The sequence below is a fragment of the Frankliniella occidentalis genome, unplaced genomic scaffold (genome assembly GCF_000697945.3).
Source record: "Frankliniella occidentalis isolate FOCC.00 unplaced genomic scaffold, Focc_3.1 Scaffold34, whole genome shotgun sequence".
Classification (NCBI taxonomy): domain Eukaryota; kingdom Metazoa; phylum Arthropoda; class Insecta; order Thysanoptera; family Thripidae; genus Frankliniella; species Frankliniella occidentalis.
The window spans coordinates 1,057,283-1,066,129 of record NW_026267164.1 but is presented as its reverse complement, the minus strand read 5'-3'; the positions used below and the strand labels follow the sequence as shown (position 1 = coordinate 1,066,129).

Here is an 8,847-nt window from a genome sequence, read left to right as displayed (position 1 = left end):
CCTCCCTCTCTCTCTCCCTCTCCCTCTCCCTCCCCCTCCCTCTCTCTCTCTCTCCCTCCTTTGGCAATGAGCGCTCGGGGCGGTCGGCCGTCCCCCCGCACACGCTCCGCACCCTCACCTACCCCGGGGTGGGTATGATACGTATGGGACGGAAGCGCACCAGTCATTATTTTATATTGGTTTCGTGTGTGACGGTAATGGTGATGACGATGATGCTGACGTGTGTGACGGTGGTAATGGCGATATGGCGGTGATGGTGACGTGTGTGACGGTGGTAATAGGGATGACGATGGTGGTGATGGTGACGTGTGTGACGGTAGTAATAGTGATGACGACAGTGGTGATTGTGACGTGTGTGTGACGGTGGTAACGGTGAATCACCATTGGTGATGACGATAGCAGTGATGGTGGTGCTCTACGCCGCTCTTCACTTCTGCACCGTGCAGCCACACACCGCAGCTTGCTCATTTCACCCTGCGTTGGAAGTCACTCTGTCGGCGGGTCCGTCTGTCAATCGTCCACATGTCTGTGTCCGTCCGTCATCTGTCCACATGTCCGTCCGTCCGTCTGCTGTTCGCACGTCCGCCTGTCACTTATCACTGTTTTGACGTTGCGTCTCCTCTCGCTCCCGACGCTTATCGTCTGGTTTACATAAGGCGGCGGGTCACTGCCGCCAGGTCTCCCCGCTGCGCTGTCGCTGCAGACGGGCGGCTCGAGTGTCCGGCGCGGCCGCGGCGCGGGGGAGGAAGGCGGAGGCGGAGCGGGCTGTCCTTCCGGTCTTGACGCGGCGTGCATTGTGAGGTCCAATGTGTGTGTGTGGGGGGGGGGGGGTTACAGCATCAGTCAGCACAGTGCACACTCGTCATGATGCCCACACGAGACACATCATGCTTACACTGCAAAGACGCGCAAATTCTTATTTCTAATACATATTAAGTTTGCAACAATTTATTTTTATTTTGAGCAACTAACAATCAAGAATTTGACGTGATCCCAAGTCTTCTAAACTTTTGTTTGCTAATATTTTCACGTTTCCTTTGAATGCCTGGCGTCATCCCGGGAGAAAAAAAAAGGCAGAATATTTTGGCTGAGACACGCTTACTCCGGAACCGTGATTCTTGGAATCGACTGGCAGACTCGAGGCTCATAGAGTCTCATGGATTGGGTTGTTGTCAGCCTATACCTGAAGCGGGCGCTTGGGGGGGGGGGGATTAGCAGCCCGTCCGCTGGTGGCTGACTGCCCAGCCAATTTCTGGGCGTTCCTCAGCCGGCCGGCCGTCGCGCCCAGCCCCTAATCCACCCGCTACCTGACCCCGCGCACCGCGGCCGGCGGCCGCGGCGGGCGTCGCGGGCGTCGCGGGCGTCGCGGGCGTCGCGGGCGTCGCGACGTTATGGATACAGCACAGCTCTCCAAAACTGTCGTAAAAGCGTAAGCCGCTACATCACATTTCGAAAGAGGCGAAAAATGAGAAAACAAGTAATGTGCACATGTTTATTATTCCATACTAATAGCAGTGAACAAGTCTAAACATTCATGCACAACTGTGGGGTGGAATCTTGATCAGTGCTGTAGTACATGATGATGCCCTGAAAAAGGGAAAAACACGCTATAGTTTAACTTTTAGGCTCTGAGAATATTTTGATTTTGGTTTATTAGGAGGCAGAGAAGAGGGAGAAGAGGTGTGGGTAAGTGGAAGGGGGGGGGGGGTCAACCAATAGCAAGTTGCGGCGGTAGTTGAACAATTGCAATACTGAGCTTCTGACCACTTAGGCTTTAAAGGTGTTGACAATCAATAGACGTCCTACAAAAGATAGTTCAAAGTTCAAAATTTTCAAGTGAAAAGCAAAATTGTTGACTACTTGTAGGTGTTCAGTTTGCTGTTGCACACTTGCAAGTTTAAAACGGTTAAACTCATGTTATCATACCATACATGAGTAAAATTTACAAAAAAGAAAAGAAAAGATTTTAGGGATTGAATAGAACTAAAATAACTTACTTTTCAGCATAGAAAAGGTTGAGAAATGTAAAGTGGTTTCTGAGAATTATCCATGTGTGTACTTTTTATCAACATTTTCCGGAACTCCACACGATGAACTTTTAGTTTTAAAATAGCAACCCTGGGCTCAAAATGACTGTAAGGTGAGTTGGTTTACACATGTGTTGCCAAGATGTAAGTTTTGTAAATGTTCAAACAAGAAAAATTAAATTGCAAATGACACTAAAAATGAATAGTTTGACAAAATTGTCATCTTTTACATTTTTTAAGAAGTAATCTGAACAAAATTAATAATTTGGCAACATACGTTTGTACCCACACACCTTAGGGATAATTTAAGCCTAGTTGGCTACTGTAAGACTAAATGTTCATCGTGTTAAGAACTAGGAAATTTTAGTAACAAGTAAACACACTTTGGTAATTCTTAGAAGGCAGTGTACACTAAACAAATTTTCAGATGCTGAAAAATAAGTCATATCAAAACTATCTGGTCCCTGAAATCCATTTTTGGTTTGGTGGTTTTTGTTTAGAGATAGATGTTTGCTTGAAAATGTGTCATTTTCACTTAATACCAAAACACACAATAGCCTTAATTCAACTCTAAAATGATGATCTGATTATGTATCAGAGTAGAAGTAAAGATAAAACTGTATAAACAATAGCAGCAAATGTAACCCACGGTAAAAGAAGGAAGCATAATCTGTACACCTCCAGTTGTACATATTAATGCCATATTTACATATGTTGGGTTGCTCAAAGTAATTCTATCAGTGTTACATTATGCTTCAAATTAAAGTAAAACAACTAATAATGACTAGGAAAATGTAAGTAGAGTCCAATTCTGTAGGCATATATTCCCTGGGGTGAAACCAGTTAAACAAATCAATGCGAACTGAACACGGAACTTGTGGATTTGTGGATGTGCCTATGGTTTTCATTTGCATAGCAGAAATGGAGGTACTTTCTTTTATATTCTTTAAGAAACTATATTTGTATTGTTATTATTGAGCTTTTAATCACATTTAAGATGAAGTTTGGTAAATTTCTCTCAAAATAAAAACATTTGTAGAGGATTATATATTTTTACTCATAGCTGAAAGTTTCAAGAGCATAAAATTACTTTTCCTAATCGACCCAAGATTTTGGATCTGTCACCAAATTGAAGGTATTCTTGGCATGTGAGCCCACTCCAAATCTGGGCTATGTAGCTCAAACGGTTTGGGAGATAGAAATTCCCAAAGTTGCAAGGCTAGACCAGCGGCTTTGACTGGTGCTAGAGATAAAACTCTTTGAACCTCTGAAGTAATGTACAATCTAACTACACTATATTAAATAGAATTAAAAACTGATTCAAACCCACCCATGGAGAAAATTTAGATTTTTGTTTCCTACCCTTCGGTCAAAGATAACAACAAAAGTTAGCACAATGCCGTAACTCTCATAGAAAAATAAGGTGAAGTCTAATTGTCACCAAACTTGGTTCGTAGCTTCCTCTAAGGTTCTTCAACATTTCTTTATATTGGTAGAAAGGTCCTACAAATTTCATTTTAAATATTTTATTTTGAAAGTAACATTAGTTTAGGATTTTCAAACTATTCAACTTTACTCGAAATTTGTAACTAAATCAGAAGGCACACTCCACTTGATAAATAGAATAAAGTTAGGTAGGTGTCTTTTCTTAACTAGATAAACAACTGTATAGACTCACCGCATTTCATGACATATGTTTGGCCTGGTACATTCTGCGCACAATCCGTTGGTAAATTTCAGCTGGTTATCCTGGGGATAATTCAACATATATAGACAAAACTTTTCAAAATAAGTGGATATGGTAAGAGGTCATTTAAACACTACAATTATGAATAAGTAAAAATTTAGCAAAGGCAGGGGCAAAAGGAAATATTTTGTTTCTTTTGAAGAAAACATACCTTCCAAAACTGCTGCAGGAAATTAGGTTGAGTTCACTTGGGATTCCAACACCTTGCAAAGTAATTTCCTCCTAGTTTTCTTTCTTGAAACAAACTCGAAACTGCGACCCCCCAAAATATTATGGTAAGTCTTGGCCATTGCAGAAGTTGAAGAGAAGTGATACAAAGGCAAATCCTGTATTCGCAAGGCAGAATTTAGGCACATGGGTCGTGAAAATTTGATTTTGAGAATTAACATAGTTTGCTGTTTCAAATCAATTTGCTAACATTTCTACACATTAATTTGCTATTCGAGCACGGAAAGGAACGTTCTAAATGTTGAAAATTAGACGAGGTACTTAAAAAGCGACAAAAATAAAGGTACTGTAAACAGACGCCTAGTCCGACCGTGGATCAAAAGTTGGGTTATGGTAACTACTGGCCTAAAATCGTAGCAACATGTAATCAGCAATTTCACCTCATTTATTGAAAAAATAGCATCAGAGTTTCTACTTGAGAACAGAAAGTATTTTTAAAATAACATTTTATGATATCGAATAGGCCTGGTATGCCCAAATTTCGTACGACGCCATGAAATATGACCATACTTTTAATCTGCACGTTGGCTATCCTTGACGCAAGTTACTGCGCGGAAATTCAAACAGAGCTAAATTGCATAAGCACACTGAAAGCCACAATTTTGAGATATTTACTCTTTGATAAATAAAGTGTGGAACCATCAACACTCGAAATGTGTTCAAGTACAAGTTCTGTTCCTTTCGGCGTTCAAGTCAGTAGTTGGTACTACGAGTTGAACACTTGTTGTGTTGAGGGGTTGAACACTTTAGTGATCAGCGTGCACACTACACCCACGCAGATTTCGAGTCGACAGTCGCGGGACTTAGAATGTTTTTGCCTCCGCTCGCGAGAATACAAAGTCGCCACTTAGAAAATTTTCGCCTCTATTCGCCAGAGCACAAGTCCAGGCTGGACTTAGACGATTTTCTGGTGGTGCACTGGCTGACGAAACTGGCTGAGGAGCGCTTAGTAAGCGAGGCCCAGCCAGGCCGCCCCGCGAAGCAGGTAAACCCCCGGGTCCACAATAGGCGCGGGCGTACCCTGTACCCCGCCAACAAAAGGAACCTCTCCGAGGAAGGGACTGGCTGGCAAAACACCTAGTGGTCAGCCAGTTTCTCGGTCATCCAGAGGGATTACCCCCACCTTGCCGCGCCCTAATGGCAGACGGCTGACACATCCAGCAGTTTGGCTTGTCCGTCAGCCACTCGCCCCCGGGGTACCTGAGAAAACCCCCGTAACTTTATCTCAAACGCCCACAGTTTCACACGAGCTTTTGCTCGTGCGCGTCAGCGTGCTCTCAGCCAAATATTCTGCCTTTTTTTTTCTCCCGGGATCTTGAAAAAATCTAAATCAAGAATCTATCTTGAAAGCAGATGATACAAATTACAAATTTGAGAATAGGTCTGTTTTCTAATTTTCTCTCATATTTAGGTGTCATTTGTTTATGGCTGCTTGTTATTACTTGCAATTTTGTAATTCGCGGCGGCCTAGCGGCGTTGATGAGCTAAGGGCGGGGCAGGGCAGAGCAGCCGCCATCGGTGGCTTAGTTTTGTCTGGTATTGTTGTACAGGGACAGGGCCCCTGACGAGGTGAAAGACGATAGTATTTCTAGGAGGACTCCGCCGAGACCATCAGGCTAGGCGCCGAGGCCGTCCGTACGCAGAGTCTTAGCGATGGACCGACGAGCCCACAGGCCGTTAGGCCGCGCACATCAAGCAGTCAGGTAGCGTTAGAGGCGTTACTGGGTTCAGCGAGTATTTGGAGAAACCAATGCAAGTAATAGCGTTAAGTCTTTAGATTTAATGAGACTCAAAGCAAGACTCCTGGGTCAGACCCTATAGTACCTAGCCACTAACCGGCAGAGCCTTCGGCGGCCGATGCCTGTGCCAGAATGACCACGAGCAAGGGGTGCAGGCGTCTTTTATCCTGGGCACCTGCACCTCCGCTCAGACGCCGCGCCTGGAGACAATACCCGTCTCCTTGGCGGGCTCGGTGCTGCCAACTGCAGCGGGCAGGGTTGCCCCGCGCTTTACCTGCGCGCCAGAATTTAAACCTACTCTATTGGCTAACCTAGGGCAAGCGTCCTACCGCGCACCGCGGTCGGCTTGCCACTATGTAGAGACAGAAGGTCTCTACAGACCCCCTGCCCTGACCTGCCTGACGCAGTATTGTTGGGTAGAGGAAGGGGCCTCGGCCTGAAGCGCGACACTCAGTCACTCACTGATTCCCCTAGCGCCAAATAAATTGTTTTCTGGTCTCCGCTTATGGTTCTCTGTTCTTATCGAGAGTAAAAGCAAGCTGACACCTTAAATTTACTTATATATTCTTTATGTTTAGTCAAAAGGTTTTTAAGGTATCATCTGCTAAAAACGCGAAGAAATATGCAATGCGGTCATAGAGTTTATACAGCGTTTTGGATCTCGGGCAACATGAGGTATGCGGCCGGCGGGCGGGTTGCCTGCCTCACAGGGACCATGGCACCTGCTTACAGGAAAAAGGACTACGCAATACCGCTCGCAACAGTGCGTGTTCATGCACGCACACAGAAACGCACGGTATACTTTCGATTGTTATTTCATTGTACATGACAACACTCATCACAGTTTTCCGGGTTCGCCTTTGTTTTGGCGAACACAAACCCGGCGGCTTTGCAGTCAATAATACGTGGCATGACGGATGTTTTTCTCTATGTGTTGCAGGTACGTGATCTGCGTTCAGGCGGAAATCACCGCAAAAGGATTATCCGACGGGCCAGACTCTGCTTTTATGTGAGTCTCTTTAGTTCATGATGTGAATGTGGTGCAGTCAAACGAGCGATGAGCACGGTCGTACACACACACACACAGAGGGGGAGGAGAGAACTTTGAAATATGGTGCAGCCGATAGAAGGGACACTGTTAAAAATTCTTGTATGGATACGACAAACTTTCTTACAACTTGTCCGTTCAAGAACAACATTATTTGTTTTCATTAAGAACGATTAAAATTTGCAACGAGAAATTAACCATCCCTACACAAACATCTTGTAATGTTAAGATGTCGTTTCAATACAAGAAAGTTTGTTTCCTGATGGACAATCTCGTAACAAAAAAGACTTGTCTCTGTATGAGTAGTTCTGTTTTGAAACAAGGAATGCCGTTTCAATACAAAAGGCTTGTTTCCTGATTGACTTTTTTGCTTGAACATAAAATTTGATGCTTTATCGATAACATCTTGTTTATCTGGTACTACATGATGTATCATAAAATAAACAAATCTAAATACCTGAAATTCTAAGTAAAACAATAAACTTAAAAGTTTAACTAATATGATGGTGAACTAGAATCTCACTTCAACTAAAAATTATGGTGGTGCCGTTTGAAAACAAGAATAGTTGTTTGAAAACAAAATAGTTGTTTGAAAACAATTTATGTTGTTCCCACACAACTTTCTCGTTCTGTAACGACATTTTGTTTGATGATTAGGTCTTAATTTTTTTTCCGTATCCAAACGAGCTGTTTGTTTTGAAAATAGTTTATGTTGTTCCTGTACAACTTCCCTGTTCAGTTACGACATTTTGTTTGATGACTGGGTTGTAGTTATTTTGTCGTACCCAAATGAGTTGTCTGTTTTGAAACGATAAAGTATTGATGGCATGCCTGTTTACCTACAATGCTGGTCATCAAAAAAATTAACAAGAAATTTTTCGTTTCCATACAACATTTTTTTTTACAGTGGAGAGTGTTGTGGTTGGTCAGTGGGGTGTTTGTATTCAAACTGGATTTGTGTGTTTGTTTACTCCATAGGAATATTTCCATTATTCCATAACCAAACCGAAAGTGCCAACTCACAGCACAGGCTTTTTAGTATCGTTCACCTGACCGCTATATGGTGAGTACATCAATGAACAACCTGGCCGGGACTGAACCGCTGACTATAATATCAAGTGTGACACATCAGTGGATGCCTTTTATGGCGTAGATTGCATTTATGAAAACAGATTTTCAAAAAACATCACATAAAGCCCAAATTTTCGATTTTCATTTTTTCATGGTTTTTGACGATTTTTCCCATAAGAGCTAATGCATAACTTTGAACTCGTTGCGCGATCGGAAAATATTGTCCAATCTCAAAATAAAAAATTGCACTGGATTCTACATCTAAAAAGACAACTTTTCCGCATACCCGCCATATCAATATCTCAAATCTTTTTTTTTCGCTATCCTCTATTCTACAGTAGTAGTTCTAACTGGCAAACTTTTAGTTTTGCAGTTTAAACTTGAAAACTACTACACACTACTAAGATCAGCAGAGTATGAAGTCAATAGAAGGGGCGAGTTTTAGTCGAAAGAGTAAAAATAGCCTTTTCAAACGTACATTTGCCGACGAGTTTGCCGGTTGCGGCGTGTCCGGGTGGTGTTAGCGCGAACGCGTCGATAAGATAGCGCCGCAGCTGAGTCCTGTGTGCGCCCCCGCCGCCCCCGCCCTCACTCCGCCACCTGGAAGCCCAAACGGTACACATCTCGCCATGGAGGTGGCAGCCACAAACACTGGCGTCATAAATTTCTATTCGTGGGACTAAGGCTACGTCACCTAAATTTTTGGCCGCCACTGTGTGTATGTGTTTGTGTGTAGATGTGTGTGTGTGTGCTAATGTGACCCAGTTTTGCCTGGAGGCTCGCTTTGATCGCCACCCATACGCTCGTGGGAAAGTGGGGGGTGGTGGTCGGGTAGGAAAGAGAAGGAAAAGGGGGGGGGATTTGCTTTGAACTGCGCGTCGAGCTGCCTCACACAAACACGCGCGCATTACACATATGATATTTAAAAAGATTTACCTTCCGGCCGACCAGCGCTATCCACGCCCCCCTCCTCTCTCCCTCCCTCCC

General features: G+C 43.7%; 1 protein-coding gene and 1 long non-coding RNA gene across 2 annotated transcripts in view; one reads left to right on the top strand and one right to left on the bottom strand.

The window, feature by feature from the left end:
* The window catches only part of LOC113214904 (uncharacterized), a gene marked incomplete in the record, with an annotated part of 273,650 nt that overhangs the window by 24,487 nt on the left and 240,316 nt on the right, over positions 1 to 8,847 (top strand).
* LOC113214721 (uncharacterized) lies at positions 1,479 to 4,587 on the bottom strand. Its single transcript, XR_003303840.2, has 3 exons — positions 3,926 to 4,587; positions 3,706 to 3,776; positions 1,479 to 1,587 (listed from the first exon to the last, which is right to left on the bottom strand). It is a non-coding gene; the product is annotated as an uncharacterized LOC113214721 (long non-coding RNA).